This window comes from Neovison vison, chromosome 11 (assembly GCF_020171115.1).
Source record: "Neovison vison isolate M4711 chromosome 11, ASM_NN_V1, whole genome shotgun sequence".
In the NCBI taxonomy this organism is placed as follows: domain Eukaryota; kingdom Metazoa; phylum Chordata; class Mammalia; order Carnivora; family Mustelidae; genus Neogale; species Neogale vison.
This window is the reverse complement of record NC_058101.1, coordinates 70,781,818-70,800,709: the sequence shown is the minus strand read 5'-3', so window position 1 is coordinate 70,800,709 and position 18,892 is coordinate 70,781,818.

Here is an 18,892-nt window from a genome sequence, read left to right as displayed (position 1 = left end):
GAGCTATACTATTCAATCTAGTAAGTAGGGATTGGGGGCATGTAGTGTATAGACACTGAACCCCCCCAGGACTAAGAAGTATGTAAGTGTTGGTATTTGAGTAGTGTACTAGTGAAGGAATATTAGAAATCGTGGTTTATCCTCTCTCTACACTTGACTACCCAGTGTGCCTTCAAAACTTGCTTAGGAGTTATCTCAGGTATGGAGTATAATAGTGTCAGTGAGGGAATGCTCAAGAGGAGTGCTAGAGGAGAAAAGACACTCGATTTCACAATGAGCCCATTTTTTTCTTCAAGTATAAAAGTGGAAGCTTAGAGCCTGATCTGCTTCTCTGTAGCAAATATATAAGGAAACCGAAGTGGTTGGATATTATTGCTTTGCATAATGCCTTTCCAAGTACCTCGGGTTGAAGCAGCGTCTCTTCAACCACAGCCTCAGGTCAAGAGCTGTATTTGCCTCTCCTCCAGCAGAGGAAGCCTCGTCTTCAGCTCTTGCATGGACCTGACTTGGGAGGAGGTGGGTTCTTGAAGTAGGAGAGAGCAAAGTGGTGAGGACAGTGCAAATCCCAGCACTGGACATTCTGTCTCCAGAAAAGTAAACATTCATGATGCTACCTTGGCCACTGTCCTCTCACCCTGATCGCTAATCACCTGTGCTAATGTAGAAAAGGAGTTTGAATCCTCTGACTTTTGCTTGAGCTTAGAGTTCTTTTCAAAACCCCAGAGCTGCTGAGAAAACTCTACCTAGTAGAGAAAAGGTATTTACTCCATTGTCTCATTACATACATAGGTAATTAGATTTGAAAAATAAAGGATAGGGGCTCCTGGGTGGCTCAGTAGGTTAAGCCTCTGCCTTTGGCTCAGGTCATGATCCTAGAGTCCTGGGATCAAGCCCTATTTCAGGCTCCCTGCTCAGCAGGGAGTCTGCTTCTCACTCTGACCCTCTCCCCTCTCATGTTCTTTCTCTCTCATTCTGTCTCTCTCTGAAATAAATAAATAATAAAATTTAAAAAAAGAGAAAAAGGATAATGTTGGCTAGAGAGTAAGAATTATTTATTTATTTATTTATCTTTTCTTAGAAGAATAGAAAGAGAATCTGATGTAGGCTTCATGCACAGCAGGGATCCTGATGCAGGGCTGGATCTCACAATCCTGAGGTCATGACCTCAGTTTAAATCAGGAGTTAGACAACTAACTGAGCCACCCAGGTTTCCCAAGAGTAAGAACTTTTAGTTGCTTGAATTTTAGGGGCTTCCTAATGAGGAAATAATTTAAACATTAAAAACTACCTTGTCGGGCACCTGAGTGGCTCAGTTGGTTGAGCTTCTGCCTTTATAAAGCTCAGATCATGATCTTGGAGTCCTAGGATCGAGTCCCGCATCGGGCTCCCAGCTCCATAGGGAGTCCGCTTCTCCCTCTGACCTTCTCAGCTCTCATGTTCTCTCTCACTCTTTCTCTTAATAAATAAATAAAATATTTAAACAAACAAAACAAAAACAACAACAACAAAAAACTACCTTGTCTATTTCAGTTACCTTCTATTATTTGCCTGAGACTTGACTGTAAAGATACAATAAATCTAATAAAGGACAGAGTTATGCTTAGGCACCAAATGGGTTATTTCAGTTACCCCAGGCAGAGAAACCTGTTTCTGAACCAAATCTCAGCTCGTGGGACTCCTTTCTTGCTTGCACTTCAGAAGCAGAAAGAAAAGTAAAAGCCCAACCAAACACTTTGAGTTGCCAAGGAAACAGTGTTTTCTGCTGAATGGAAGAGAAATGTGAACTCTGCAGTCTTGTTGACTCACTATAAGTTGATACCTATGATCCTGAGTAAATGGTTTGTCAAACAAGGGAGTTCTATTGTCCTTTGCATAGATGGGAAATTTATACATGGTAAAAATACAATACTAACTGGTTACTTGAGAGTGTGGTATTGTAATAATTAGGTGGTTTTGCTCTCTATATGTCCTCCACTCTCCTCTGCTTAAATGAACTTCTACACAGTACGGAACATGTATGGGTACAGTCAGCTCAGACTAATGCAGTTCAAAACCACACAATTTGAGTCTTACATTTTTAGGTTCTGAATAGGTAGTAGTTTAGAGGCAGGCTTATAACTATGGCCCTCATAGATGAGCCTCTCCTAATTGACTTCACATGGTCTTCAGAGATAGCTGTTTGCCATTCTCATGTGATAAGACGACATCCTTTGGCTGTGTGAACAGAAGTAAGCAAGGAGAGTGCCTACTAATCCTTGAGGATCACTTATTCTAAGTTTCAGGAATAGAGCTTGGATGGAGCATGGGCATCATATAAAATCGTAGTGTCTCTCACCTTTTCAAATATGGAGCAGTATGAAGCTTCTGCTGAGGGAAAGGTCATCACACCATGACTGCATTTTAATTAAGCTTTGATTTGGCAACAGGTGATTAGGCAAGAGTCATTAGAGGACATTGGAAATTTGTAAAACATTGAGATTCTTGAAATAATGAAAGAAAAAGACTTCAGAAAGTATTAGAAAGGCTTTCTTTAATGTCTGCCTGGCCTCTGATACAGTGTTGAGTACATGTTAGCATTCCATAATTAGTTATCCAATGACAGATTAGCTTTGCAACTATTACACTGTAGAAGGTCATTAAGAATGAGTGGTTGTGGGATGCCTGGGTGGCTCAGTTGGTTAAGCAGCTGCCTTCGGCTCGGGTCATGATCCCAGCGTCCTGGGATTGAGTCCCACATCGGGCTCCTTGCTTGGTGGGGAGACTGCTTCTCCCTCTGCCTCTGCCTGCCATTCTGTCTGCCTATGCTCGCTCTCTCCCCCTCTCTCTCTCTGATAAATAAAATCTTAAAAAAAAAAAAAGAATGAGTGGTTGTTGAGAAGGGAGATAAAGCTTAACAGAAAAATGGAAATAATTTAAATAAAAATGAAGTGCTATAGATGAATTAACACAGACATTCTTGTACATGTCTTAAAAAAATGTGGTGTTTCCAAATGCTCAAAACTCCTAATTACCTTTATGGATATGAGTGGTTAGAAAGCTTGTTATCCTATTGATCATCAGCACTGATTTGATTGATTTCCCTGGGTAGTCTCTTATTTTCCTCATTGATCTAAGTAACCTCTGGTCTAAATAACCCTAGGTCACCAGACAGAGAAGAACTTGGTCTAGAGTCCCTTTCTCTATGGATCATTTGGTGTGAGAAGGAAGAAAGTAAGAATATGATAAAATTATGGTGTTCTGTTTGTCTACACCTGCATCAGCTTCATCAAGAAGCCTCAAAGCTTCCTCATTACAGTGTTTTATTCCAACCCCCTTCACTGCTTATCTAAAATTGTCAGATTACTGAATGACCCAGCTACTGTATCAATACTGCCTAGTTCTTATTGAATATTTCAAACAAAGCTTTGACCATCAATCCATAAAGATATGAAATTGTAATTAAAGGCAAATTAAAGGATTCTGAATATGTAAGTTGCAAACAGGTATGACCCTGTTTAATATATATGTGCTCATTTTGGAGAACATAAAATCTTCATTTAGAAGTAGGAGTAAAAAGGAAAACTTGTGCCATTGAGTGAAACTGGAAAATCAGTAATGATTATAATCCTATTTGATTTTTATTTGACTTATCTTCTGAAATTTCAATGTGTGCTAACATTTTAGCTAATATATTATGAAATACATTTAGATAATGTATTTTTCTTTGTGTAAAGGCTAAAAAGGGATAGAGAAATGATGTGGTGAGATGAATGGCTGGTACGTGAGGGAGGGAATTGTGCTGATCTTGTAGGCCTGACCCTGGTAGGGCGAAGAACATTTGCACTTGTCTAGTACTTCTCTGTTCCAGACTCCATGTAGGTGTGCTTTAAATAGAACATAGCATTTAATATTTAGAACAACTCTTTTAAGTTTTAAGTTAACATTATTATGAGGTTGGACCAAATGAAGTTGTCATGTTTGTAGGTAAAAAATGACTGCATATTGGTAATTTCAAATGATTCAACCTAATATTCTGTTTTTATGGAATGAAAAAGCTGGTATCTAGAGAGATTAAGTTGTTTTCTCCAATCATACAGTTTTAAACCCAGGTTTTATGACTCTCAAACCATTCTTATTTCACAGTTATTAGGCTGCCTTCCAAAGAGGTTTTTTCATTATTTTTCTGTTGATGGTGGAGAAACCTTTAATATGTCTGCACCATGTTTTCCATACCCCCAGTGTTCTGTTAATACCATCTACCTATTTGATAGATTTGTAGTTAGGATTAGGTGAACTTCTATGTAAAACTGCTTGGGGACTATGTCCTAGAAACTTACTAATATATTCCTGTTTTTAGTCCCAGAATGTGGCCAAAAGATACAATATCAACCCAATATGGGAAAAATGTAATTTTTCTTGAAATAAACTGTATTTTTATAGTTTCTACCCTAAAATCTCTTAAATTTATTATAATTGGGAAACATTATCCTTTAGTACAGAAAAATAATTTCTGTAGTAGGCTATGAAATTAGCTTAGAAATATTTTGCATTTAGCAGCTGAAAAGATTAAAATTGTGTAAATGTTATTGGCTAACTTCTTAGTGTGGCTTAACATGTTTGCTCAAAGAAAAGAGAGTGCCTTTACTGGAATGTTTGGGCAATTTATTAACTAGGCATCTAGGGCAGTTAGTACAGTGTTGTTTATATATAGTAAATATTCAATGAATGTTAAATGAATAACAGAATATAGAAAGGAAAAGAGAATGAGAGATTAAAAAAAACCTTTTATTATGAACTCTGCAGAATTATTGATATTAGAATGTGTTTCTAGACCTGTGTATTTCTAAAGATTATCTGAAGAGTATAGTAATAGTAATTGTTGAAATAAGGTAATTTGTTTGACTTGAATATATGTGTGTAGGGTCCAAAAATATGTTTCTTCTTTTTTTCTTCAATGTGCCTAGAGAACCGATGTGCTGGGAACTATGGTAGATGCTAGCGAAACAATGCCAACAAACCAGACACATTCTAGCCTGTATCCCCACTCATAGTGTACTCTGGCACTCCACAGAGTCTCTGCTTGGTAGATGGATTTCATGGAAATTTGAATAGGCTCCTTGAGCATAGCTTAAAGATGATAAAAGGACAGTTGTCTTTTGGGTTATACTTAAGGAACATTAACAGGAGTGGGAGATTATTTGGATGTTTTGGGGACATTGAGCCAGTTTTTAGCTGATGAAAATCATGATGTTTACACGCCCAGCTCCCTCTGCTTGGAAATGGGAATGTCAGATTTTGAGGAATAATGTGCCATGAGAACAGAGGCTCTTGCAGCCCAATGAACCTGAGCAGGGATGAGAAGGTAGTATCTCTAGGTATGGGGGGGCGTTCTCCAACCCCATTCATCCTGGAAGTTTCTGCAGGCCAGTATTTACCAGATTTTCAGAAGAGTATTCTGCAGGAAACCGAAGAGCTTCACACAGGTGTTAAGTGCCACTTACTTACTACTTTATCATATATATATGTAGTTACATATATGTATATTATATATGTATGTGTGTGTGTGTGTGTGTGTGTGTGTGTGTGTATAGGGATAGGGAGAGAGAAGGGATTCTTCTCATGGCATGAAGGAATTGGTGCATTTCCACAGGTGAGCAATTTTTTAAAGATTTATTTATTTGAGGGAGAGAGAGAGCATTCGAGCAGGGGTAGGGCAGAGGGATAGGGAAAAGGAGAGAGAGAATCCCTAGAAGGCTCCCCACTGAGCATGGAGCCTGACATGGGGCCTGATACCACAACCCTGGGATCATCAGCTGAGCTGAAATCAAGACGCTTAACCGACTGAGCCACCTTGGTGCCCCAAGGAGAGCAATTTTCTGTTCAGTGAATGAGCTTCTACTCCCTAAGAATATAACATAGTTGGGGTACCTGGGTGGCTCAGTGGGTTAGGCCGCTGCCTTCGGCTCGGGTCATGATCTCAGGGTCCTGGGATCGAGCCCCGCATCAGGCTCTCTGCTCAGCGGGGAGCCTGCTTCCCTCTCTCTGTCTCTCTGCCTGCCTCTCTGCCTACTTGTGATCTCTGTCTGTCAAAAAAAAAAAATAAAAAAAGAATATAACATAGTTTACTGCAATTTTAATAATGACAAATTTAATTTAGAAGTGATTATTAACAAGTCCTCTATCTCTAATTAGAAGGATTTGGGTTATAACAAAGTCTGGGAATACAAGCCTGAACATGTTATCCAATATTTGACAGTTACCTAAGAACACATGAATGTGATGAGTTTGTGAAATGGACTGGAGATTACATTATGTTGTGCAATTAGAACCAGAGCACCCATCAAGGTAAAGGCCAGCATCTGGGATGTGATCCAGGATATTCCTGAATAATGGCAGGCAGCAAGTCAGAGCTGTCCACATGCTATGTGTGCATATGCTCTATATGAATCCAAGTCCTGATCTGAACACTTTTTAAAGATATCCATTGAGCACAGTTTGGTGCAATTCACAATTTAAGTGAAACCTGAAGATTTGGTTTCAGGGCTACAAAGATCAGCAATTACATGTTTATGTGGGTGTGCACACATGTGCCTTCATACAAAAACAGAGTATAACATCAAGTTGCGTTGTTTAAATTAAATTTTCAAATACTGTAACTATTAATTGTATCAGATGTGCTTTTATGAGGTTCCACCCTTAAAATAGTATTATTAAAATATTTATCACTATGTTTTATGAAGCATAAGATAGATTCACTTAGCTTTGTTTTATTTTGTTTGCCTAGGTAGAGGTTGGTAGTAGACTGTTGCATAAAATAATACCTCAATGGAGGATATTCCACTGAGGGAGGATTTCAGTGGGAACTTACTATGGGGAAGCCAAAGGTAGAATTTAGGGTGAAAATCATGAATTTGGGGTGTGCTCATGCACCCAGGCAAACCTTTCAAAGTGACATTCCCTTGCCCCTACACATGGTCCTCTTCATCTTCTTCATAACAGAAGTCTTCAAACCACAGTCCAGAAGTCAGAGGAGAACAGTTTGCCATCTGAACTTGAACTTGTTCAAATTACTTGGACCAGTACGAAAGGATGGTGTTGGGGAGTGTATGTGGTGGTGGAACTATCAGTTAGTTTATGATTGCCAGATTCAGCAAATAAAAATACACAACACCCAGTTCAATTCAAATGTTAGAGAAATAACAAATGCTTTGTTTAGTAGAGTATGTCTCAAATATTGCAGTAAAAAATTTTTCTTATGTATCTGCACTTCAAGTTAACTGAGCCCCTTGTATTTTTTTAATTAACGTATAATGAATTATTTGTTTCAGAGGTACAGGTCTGTGATTCATCAGTCTTACACAATACCCGGCACTCACCATAAGACATATCCTCCCCAATGTCCATCACTCAGCCACCTCATCCTCCTCACCTCCCTCCCCTCCAGCAACCCTCATTTTGTTTCCTAAGATAAAGACTCTCTTATGGTTTGTCTACCTCCATTATGGTTTTGTCTTGTTTAATATTTTTCTCTCTTCCCTTATCCTCTGCCTTTTTTCTTAAATTTTGCATATCAGTGAGATCATATAATCGCCTTTCTCTGATTGACTTATTTCACTTGGCATGATACCCTCTAGTTCCATCCACATTATTGCAAGTGGCAAGATTCATTTTTGATGACTGTGTAATATTCCTCTGTGTGTGTGTGTATGTGTGGGTGTGTGTATCACATTGTATATATACACCACATCTTATTTATTCACCTGTTGATGGACATCTGGGCTCCTTCCATTAGCTATTGTGAACATTTCTGCTGTAAACATTTGGGTGTACATGCCCCTTCAGATCACTACATTTGTATCTTTGGGGTAAATACCCAGTAGGGCAATTGCTGGGCCATAGGTTAGCTCTATTTTCAACTCTTTGAGGAACCTCCATACTGCATTTTATCTTGCAACCTTTATTTAGTTAGAACTTTAATGGAGGAAGCTGTTACTTAAAGCCTTCTGAGTTTTGCTGTGGACATTTGTTGATGTTATTTTGTTTTTGTTTTTTTGCACAGTGATGTTTGATCAGCCCCCTTTAGATAATCAGGTATAAAGAAAAGGGGAGTAGGAACCAGCACTGTGGGCACAGAGTTTCATAGGAATTTTTTTATGGCTTGTCAAAGGCCACTTCTCTCAAGACCTGTGGTAAGCAGAGAAGGTGGCTGAGTAGGAATTGGGCATGTTTACACTGACCTAGGCATCTCCCTTGAGGAAGAGAATTAAGATTCTTCAGTGTGAGTTATTAGACATTTCTGTATAACTAAAGCCTGCCTGAATAATGGATTATATAGTCATGACTAACCCCTTTTTGCAGACAGATTCCTAATATCTCAGAAGGGAACTATCATTTAGTGCAGGGGAGGCCCAACTGCTGGCCTGGATCACCCTTAGAAATTTTGTCTAGTATATGGCACAGGCTGAAACCCTGCCATCTAGTTTTCCTGGCAAAGGGTATGCTGTGGCAATAACACTGAATACGTATGGAGGAATCTTATGAGGCCAAGGTGTTTGATTTTTTTTTGCCAGTGCCACGCCAAAGAGAATAAAACCATTTTCCATGCAAGTGCTCCTTTACCAGGGGCACATAATGGGGTCAGCTGTTCTAACCTCATAAAAACCGACAGAAGGTGTAGGTAGCAAAACAGCTTGTTGAGCTCAGGTTTCTCATAGCACCTTCCAGGGCACCTTTCACTCCTCCTTCTGTACTCACTTTGTTGTCGAGTCCTACCCATTTGCCTGATTTCCTTTTCCCCTAAATGTGAATTCATTTAGAAGTTCATCTCCTCTTGCAACTAAACTGGCTTGTTTCAGTAGAACAGACAAACATGGTGGAATGCTATACAGGTTCTTTGCCCTGGAGGATAATTGGCCCTAGCATACAAATAAAGACTAGGGAGGGAGAAATGGGGGCTGGGGGAAGTGTGTGATGGTTGGGATGTACCCTGAGCTTAGCCTCAGTGGTCTGCATTTAAAGTGACTAGTGTCTAGCACATGGACACAGCCAATATTAGTTTCCTTCCACCTATCTATTGGCAACTGCTCTGGAGCTAGCTGGCTGATTTTATACCCAGACAGAGAAGAGAGGTCAGGAAGAAGGAGGTAGTAGAGGAAATTTTCTTTGCTCCTTGGGGAATTATCAGTGTCATCCTGGGGAGGGGGGAAGGTAGAATCTGTCAGGCAAATATGATATTAGAATATGAGGCGCTAACTGCCTGGTGACTTTGTAGTCAGATTTAAAAAATCCTGGATACTATTGCTTTTTCCTTCAACAAGGTAAGAAATTTGGACTAAATCAGTGGTTTGTAAGCTGAAGATCACCTGGCAAGTATCCAGAAAAATACAGTGCTCACATCAAGATGACCATATGATTTATTATCCAAATTAGCAAGCTTAAAGCCTAGAAGAAAGACCTGGAAATAGCGACAAGGCATCCAGAGTTCCGTAAAAGTTGTCAAATGGGACTTTCCCCAGGGAATATGGAATGTATTTCTCCCTACACATTCCTAGAAATTCTGACTTAATAGGCTTGGGCGGGGGGTGATTCCAGTGAGCAACTTGCTTGTGAGTCACTGCAATCTTATTGAAGACTTTTGCATTGTGTCTAATAGAGCCTCAGGTCTTCTAGACCCTGGACCCAATAGTTGACTGTGGGTGAGTTTCTAAATTCTGGATGTTTTGTCCTTAGTAAGCACTTTCCACTGCTTTTTCTGAGCTTTCTTGCCACCCTCTCTTTCCTTCCATGACTCTACAGACCAGAAGGGGGCAAGTAAGAGGAAAATTCTTGAGACCAGTTTTACTTATTGTTTTCTTATGAGAAACTTAATTCTAAAGCAGTCTCTCTGGAACCTACCCCAGAGAAAGTAGATTAAAAAATTATTGTGCTCTCTGGGAAGAATGTGTTTACTCATTCCTGAATTCAGGTCGTATTAGTGAGCAGAGATTAATGGAATATCCAATTAAGGTGAACACTAGGAGTTGCATGTGAACACTGCTCTGACAGTCACTGACCACAGCAGCTCAGCATCCCCGCCTGCCTGGGGAAGGCGCTGAACTGTTAGCTCTTTCAAAGAGAGAAAAATTACATTTATTACTTAACTAGAACTCAGTCTGGTCATGCAGATATTTTGTATTGTTCTTTATTTTTCTCTTAAAAGAAACTCCACTAATTTAAAAAAACTCTAAAAATGATGTGCCAATCAGGGTAGCCATACCATGTCTGTGTCCCTGCTTCTTGGTCATCCATGCGTCATACCATCTGATGCCACTTATCCATTCCCAAGTTATTGGCTAAGGGTAGGCTAGTGAACCTGGAGCAGCCATAGGCACAACAGAAAAGATGAGCCAATACAATTTCCTTTCTTTAGAATGTCATCTGAGAGAAGGAGGGCAGTTAAGAGGTGCAGGAGGGACAGAATTTAAGAGTTGGAAAGTAAGAAAGGGTGAGGAGACATTGATGGCCACTTGTAACCCAACAGCATGAGAAGTCAGAAACTAAGAGAAAGCACATGGGTGCAGTGCTGCTAGAAGAGCGATATGAGCATCAGTACTGGTCTGTGTGCTGTTATTTACCATTCCAATAAGCTGAAGAAAAAAGAAGAAGCTAAGGGGAGTGGTGGGGGGAAGCATTCCTGGACCACAGATAGTTTGCAAAGCACTGGATTAGAAGTAGTGGGTGGGTCAGGATATAGGAAGAGGGAAGCAGCTGGAGAAGTGCAGAGTCATACCAGTGGCTGAGTTTTAATGAAGATTGGTGAGTAGCTTTTGCTAAAGCCTTTGGAGCCACCTTGAGTCCGAAACCATCCCATCATCCTTTCCTGTCTTTTCTGGGGCCTGATGTATGGGCTTTCTGATATTTGAGTGAGTTTCTGTTCCTTGGAACCACAAAACCAAAGAACACAAATGAAAACAAAGGGCAACATTAAGGACACATCTACAGAATTGTGTTGAAGGTCTAACTCATTATGTAGTAAGACTGAAGAATGTCTTTAGATTTTTTTCTTTCTGCAAATCAAGTTGTCATACCATTTTAAATTAGAGTTCCAGGATTTAATTTATTGATTTAATGACAGAAGTGTTGTGTGTATGGATTGGTGGGCTCAAGGAGAAGCAAGGAGGAGCTATGTGGCCCATGAGAGATACAAATTCATCATAAGAAAGGAGGCTGGCATAGTCATTCAAAGCATAACACAAGTTTGTACTTGATCCTACCCTGACACTGGCCTGTGCTTCCTGGATACTATTGTAAAACTGGACAAAATATATCTTCCAATGATTCTACTGAGAATCTTTTTCTCTGTTTGCCAGTGAAAGAATGGGGTGCATAGAAGGTGAGGAATTTTTCTTCTGATCAGGGACACAAATACAGGGGATGTTGAGGAGCTCGAGGGAATTGTGGCAGAGTGGTCTGATGCTACAGTGTTATTGGTGATTAAAAGCAGGTCAGTCCCAAGTGTAGGAAGCCCGCACAGAAAGTGGGCTGTGGGTCTGACCAGCAGTCTGGTGGGTCTGAACCTTTCAGCAGATGGAGGTGAGAGATTGTGGAGTATGATTTAGAGAGATAACAAATGCAATATTGGATGGTTGGGGATGCCAGAGTTACAAGTAGCAGCACAAATTACAGGTGAAGCCGTTCTGCGCTCCTCCCCACTCTTTTCAACCAAAAAACAGGGACATTCATAAAGACCTTAGTCAGAAGAAGGGCTGAAATCCTGTAGTGTCACAGGCAGTGCTTTTGATCTATTCGCAAGGTGCTGTAACCCAGGAACCAGCTGAGTCACATCTGTAGCAGTGAGATAAAGTTAGGAATGTAGATTGCGGCATCAATAATTGAGGACCAGAGATGCTAGACTCAGGGGCCTGAATGTATCCTATAGGCCATGAAGAGCAACTGAAGATGACTACAAAGGGAATAATATTGTGGAAGACAATTACACAGTATAGATTCAGGTTGATCCTAGAAGCTGTGCAGGAGGGTTTATTTAAGGGGATGTAGTGTGAAGTCTTATAGGACTAATGCGAGCCTTGACTGGGTGTGCCGCAGAAGGAATACTAGGGCATAATGTGAGAGATGTTAAAAAAACAAATATTAGTAAGATTGGGGATCAATTACCTATTTAGTTGGGTAGCTTAATCACTTTAATCTCTTGTATTTACTTTGTTATCCACAACATATATTAAGCTACAGTCCGATTAGTCAATATAGTGAGTTAAATAGACCTTAGCACATCTTTCAGGAGTTCCTCATGCAAATAGGCAATCACATAAAAATATGCACTGAACCAGTGCTGTAAAATCTCATTGATTTAAAAAAAAATAATGATCAAGAAAAGTCGGATTCTGAATTACAAGATGTTTTCAAAGAAATGCAGTTTCATGACTTTCAGGTTTATATGAAAGTAGGTGCTTGAGGTTCACATTATGTAGAAGAGGTTTTGTTTTAATAGCTAAAATTTTTATCGTTAATATCGTTCTTCCTATATAGTGCTCTTCTAAATAATTTTAACCATAGATTGGTAAACACTAAATTTGTTCAGTCCATTAAGGGCAATTTTAGATAAATTTGGTCTGAACTAAAGGGGGTCCTTAAAGATAAATAATTGTATTTTATACAAGTCTAAAATAACTTAGGAATACAAAGGATATAGAATTGTGGGAATAGGTTATAAGCCTTCTAATAGTCTACCAAACAATCTGGGTGGTGATTCTCAAGGAGGAAGAATTAAAGGAGTTATTTTTTTTAATAGGAGAAGCAAAATGCTTACAGGCTTGAGTCCTTGGCTCCTACATAGCGGTGTAAATTGCTTTGTGGGGCTATGATAAGACAGGACATTGAATCTGAAATTTGAATCAAGTATTTGAGGTCCCTCTTAGAGAAGGGCAGATATGGCCATCTCCTGTAAATATAATTTTAAGAGTGATGAGAGGGCTGCTTTCTAAAACTTTTTGCCTACACAAAGGTGTTGCTCTCTGCAATTCCAAATGAGAGGCAAATTTTGTGTTTTCTATGCCTAATAGTTACAGAATGGTGGTAGTCAGCTCTCAGCAGGTTGCTTGTGAATTATTAGGAGCTCTGTTCCTTTGTAGAAAGGTGGGTGGGGAGTGAGTACCTGGAGAGAGCAAAAGACACTTAAAATAAGGAATAATGTCCTGCATGGAAAGAAGAGGATCACTAACAATGTAGGCAACTTCAGAGTTTCAACCTTTAGTGGCAATTATTTTACCTATCAGAGTTTCAACCCTTCCTGATTTTCATGTGCAGCAGTGTCTCAGTTAATGTGATTTACACTGAAGATGGTAAGGTGAAGCTTGGATGTTGCAGATTTCCAACATCTCTATGTAATCTTCATACTGTGTGTAATCACAGTAGTTCTCTCAAAAGTATAACCTGAAAAGGATAAAACTTGAAAAAGTTAATTGGTCTTGAACAGGCTCTGAATATGTTCGTATAAAACAGAATTATAACCTACTACCTTTTAGATCCCAAAACTTTGGGTTATTCTTCCATGTGGGGTAATTACTTAACAGAATCATTCTAGTCATTAAATAGCAGTTTTTTTCTGAATATAATAATAATATAGATTTATTTTGGAAAATTTCAAAAATATATAACAATAAAAGAAAATAAAGATGAATTACACCATCCAGAGGTAACAACTGTTAACATTTCATGATACTGTGTGTGTATGTGTGTTGTGTGTGTGGATTCAAAGAATACCTTTGGATATGAGTTAAATTGGCAAGAGAATTAGTGGAAACTTGGATTATTCTCTTCTTGTCCCCTGAATTTTCCAAGATTACAAATAGATAAACCAATTGTTTTGGTTCCAAGGAGTTAGCAACCTGGACTATAAAACAGACAAATACATAATCCCTAGCTGGTCAAGATATAAAATGATGGTTGGTTCCTGGTCTTCTACAAGATGGAAGTATGTGAGGAAATCTGCTCACAGCCTAATGAAAGCATTTCCCAATGATCTCTTCCAAGGTGATTAAGGGAGATAAGGGAAGAGGATGGACATCCTGAAGTGGAGTCAAGAGCCATAGAAAATGTGGACAATGGAGAAGTCACAGTATACGCCCAGGAAGATGTTAGAGTTGCTAAAGACCAGTGTTTGCTTCCTTCTTTCCACGATTCTTTTCAGATGTGAACATTAAAGGCATGATTCTGGCTGAATTCTACACATTGTATGTTGACTATGTCTGGCTTACATAACTTATAATTTGGCTAGCTCCTAAGTTTCCAGTTCAAGAGGAGCCACATCTGCACACTTGTGGACACATTCACGAGGTTCTAGACTTTGATCATGTGGTTCTTCATGAGAGAGAGGATGAATGCATTTTGCATATGGAAAGTTACATTTGTGACCAAAAGGGGAAACTATGGTAGATTGTATTATTGTCCTCAAATATTCATTGCTTCCCTGTGGGAGGATTTTGTCTCTGCATTCCATTTATGTCAGGGTTGGGCACATTACTTAATTAGGACAAGAAAATGTGAGTCGAAATGAGAGGCCATTCATGATTCAGTCTCTCCCCTGACCGTCTTAGTATCAGCTGATGTCCCAGGACAAAAAAGACCTGTAATAGTTATGATCAATAATCATGAGCTGTAAAAGATAGATAACATGATTAAGAAATAAACTTTTTCTTGTTGTAGGGTCCTAAGACTATAGGCTCATTTGTTACTACTGTATATTTAGTTAAACTGATTTCTTCTTTCTTTCTCTCTATATTTTGATTTTCAAAAGCAAAATTTTGATCATATTTTATATAGTTTTCTATCCTGTATTTTTCCTCTTAACTTCATTTTTTCCCCTTAACAACATCTAGCGATAGTCTTCAAAACATAAAGACTTTTATCCTATTCTTAAAATTAACTGAAAAGTTAAGAGCATGGGAATATATAGACAATGGTCCTTTAAATAAGATGTTGACAGTCTTTGGGGGGGTTTTCTCCTTACTTTTGCCAGGTAACATCTTAGATGGTTGAATTTATATTATAGGTTCATGAATTAATTGAACTTAGTCTAATTTAAAAGAATACTAAAATTCTGGCTGTTTTTCAAAGAACCTCTGATGTCTGGTATATTTTCCATCACTTGTCTTCTAATAATTAAGACCTTACAACCCAGAATAGAAGCCAACAGGGATAGCTTGAACATTCCTTCTTCCATTTCTTGTTATTTCCCTATTTTTTTTTTTTCAAAATAGAATGTACTATTGACTGAAGGAGAGTAAGGAAAAAAAAATATTCACAGAAATAGATGAAGCGCATATGTACCTTAGAAGAAAATTTGTCATATTGTTTGTAATTGTTTCTTACTATTTTTTAACTTCACATTAAGGAATCTGACTTTCCCATGGCCTTGGAACTAGGCCTTGGCTTTCCAGGAAAAGTAATTCAAATAGAGCTATTTTATGGCAATTAGATGGCTTAGAGAAAAGCTTTTAACAACTCAGAGCTTGTCAAACAAGAAGACATTATCTAAATGTCTTTGAAAAGAAGACTTAAATTTTTTTTATTACTTCTTATCTGTTTGGGAAAATAAAGCTCATGGGATAAATGTCATTATTGTGTGTATTAACATTTTAAATTTGCACAAACAATTCTGTCATACCTTCTTCAAGTCCCATTAAGTCAAATGTTGAAACTGGGAACTATTACTTACAGAAGAATCAATCCGAAAAATACCTGCATTATATTTCTCCAGAATATAATTCAATTAATTATTAATTAATTAATTTATTTACTTTGATTTTTAGGCACCTGTATTATACATAGCACTATGGACAAATACAATAAAACCCAAAATAAAATATGAATAGAAATAGCTTAGTGAAAATCAATTTCCTTCCAATAACTTTAGGGCAAATAATGAATTTTGATATTTTTCTTCCAGTAACTCTGAATTCCAAACTGTTGGTGATTCTAGTCTTCTCTTGACTTGCTTCCAAAAGGCATATTATTTTGGCTGTGGATGTAATTTTACAAAGTGATGTTTCCAAGCTTCATAATAAACTAAACACTGTATTTCCAAGGGAATTAATCAAACCTAAGGACAGTGGATGTTAATGTTTCAGTTCCTAAAAATTCCTTTAGATGTCTCTGTTTTGCATCTCATCAGAATCTGTACAGTAGGCCACTGGGAAAGACAGTGCCCAAAGCTAGTTTCCTAGCAAGTAGAATCTGTCCTTTAAGGAAAAACAGGGCTCTTTGAAAACAGATTTTAACAAAGTTAATGAAAGAAAAATATGAGTGATGACATGCAGAGACATCATTACTACTTCATAATACTTATAAGCCAAAAATAAAAAAGATAAAAGAAAAACCCCAAACAACTCTACATTGTAGGAGACATCCTTTTCTACTTAGATTGCAGGCAATTCTGTATTTGTATTTGTATTTGTATTCTGTATTTGTATTTGTATTTGTATTCTGTAATTGCCTCATACAATTTTAATACTACTCGGTTTTGTAGTGCAATCTGTGTTTTCATTCAGGGATACCCATTCAAGCTGAAATGACCAAAGTTAGATCACCAGATTTCTTTATTCTATGACTAGTCTTTTTAAAGGATATAAACTGTTGATATGATTCTGCCTTATTATATATGTGTACACCTATCTCTTAGAAATTTAGACATGATAGGATACAGTAAAATATTTGGAAAGGAAAACGACATTTGAAAATGTTATTAGACTATAGTTAAGTGTGGTGTATTAAATGCACACACTTTACCTTTCCTCTCTACCAAATCCCAAATGGAACATATTAAAAGAATTTAAAAATGCATGATCTAGAGGATAAGAAGAACATAGAATTTTTTTTTTTGAAGTCACCAATGTTTTGGCATATAAAAGAGCAGAGTAGGAAAAGCTAAAATGTTACTGGCTTACAGTTGGAGGACCACAAGAAGCAGGTCACAAAACTCCAGAAGGCACATAGTACCTCTGAAGGAAGAAGGTAGGAGTGGAGATAAAATTAAATAGAAGCTTTGTAGAAGGAGTATTTCATTTTTTGCAATATTGCCCATGATGCTGGTGAAGCTATCAATCATTCTTCTCCCAACTCTTGTAGAAGACAGAAGGTTTGTTTCCTCAAAAAAATCAGACCTCAGAAAGTTTGGATTTGAAGACATCAGAAATAGTAGAATGAAAGATGAAATGATAAATTGATAAAAGAGGACCTAAGTGATATCGATAAACCCCTTAGTCTTCTTTCTCTCTCCACATGCAAAATGTGGGAAGCAAGGGCTTGGATCCATCAGGCAGTATATTTGCAGATTCCTTTCTGGCATACTTGACTGGCTCCGGAGAAAAGAAATCATTTTCTGACATTCTTGGGTCCTTGCAGTGATACCCACCAATTGTGTTGTTCTGCCACCAGAGTTATCAGTGTGAATGGTTATCCAAGGACCACCAGATACAGAAGAAACATCTCATATATAAGTCATAGATGAGAACAAAATGAAAGGAACTCAGAAGGAAAAAAAAAAAAGCAAAGCTGAAGAAAAGATTGTAGTATTCATTTTTTTATTTTTAAGATTTTATTTATTTATTTGACAGAGAGATCATAAGTAGGCAGACGGCAGGCAGGGGGTGGGGGACGCAGGGTCCCCGCCGAGCAGAGAGCCCGATGCGGGGCTCAATCCCAGGACCCTGAGATCATGACCTGAGCTGAAGGCAGAGGCTTAACCCACTGAGCCACCCAGGTGCCCCAAGATTATAATATTCTTGAATAAATAACAGGAAGGTATAAAAATTCAGAGATTAACACAGTTTTAGGAAGTGAAGATACTTTTAGCAGAAGTAAAGAGTTTAATAGAAGTATGAAAGGTAAAATGAGGACTCTTTCAAAAATTTAGAATGAAAAGAGAAAGAGAAAGCAGGTAAGAAAATACATATTTAAACTAGTGGATCAGTCAAGAGTGAAACATTCAACTATTAGGTCTTTTATTCAACAAAACGGTCAACTATTAGGAAAGCAAAGAAAAGAGGAAAAAATATTAAGAAAATAATGTGAGAAAACTTCCAAATATTGAAAGCCATGAACTTTTGAATCAAAAGAATCCTCTGGGTGCTCAGAAATGAATGATTAAAAAAAATCAACATAAACTCATAATATCATGACATTGCAGAAACCTAAGGGTACAAAGAAGATTCTAAAACCAGCTGGACAGAAATAGCAGGTCACATTCAAAGAATGGTAATTAGACAATGAAGTAGTCTCCTTCAAAATTCTGAGGAAAAATGTATTGAAGCCTGGAATTCTTAGTTGGCCAAGTTTTTCATCAAGTATAAATGCAGAGTAGTATTTTCAGATATATGAGAGCTCTAAAAATGGATCTTGTGAATGACACACATATATATATATATCCTCTAGTAAGAGAATATGCTCCCCCAAGAAAGAGGATCAAACAGTAAGGAAGGAAACACATGGATCTTGGTAAAACAGGCTATAAAACAGGAGGAAGAAAAAGGACTTACCTCGATGGTGAAGGGAAGTCAGAGGATGAGAGTTGTGTAACACATCTGAGACAATCAGTCCAGATTGGAAACATCAGCCTGGAGACCTTTCAGAGGTATGTTTTCAAAGCAAAAACAGAACTAGTATATTGCTTGGTGTTAAACATTTGATAGTTGAAAATTATGCTTCAAACAAGCGCAAGTTAGAGATGTAATCAAAACACTATTTTTGTCTTCCATTTTTTTTTATAGTTTCCAGTAATTGATACCCCCCATCCCTCCTTTCTTCTGGATACATTCTCCACAAGTTCACATAGCTAATTGGTTCATTCTTAGAAAATGGAACATTCTGGTGGCAGAAACAGTGTAGTGGTTCACCAAGCCCTTTTATTCTCCTTTTGCAC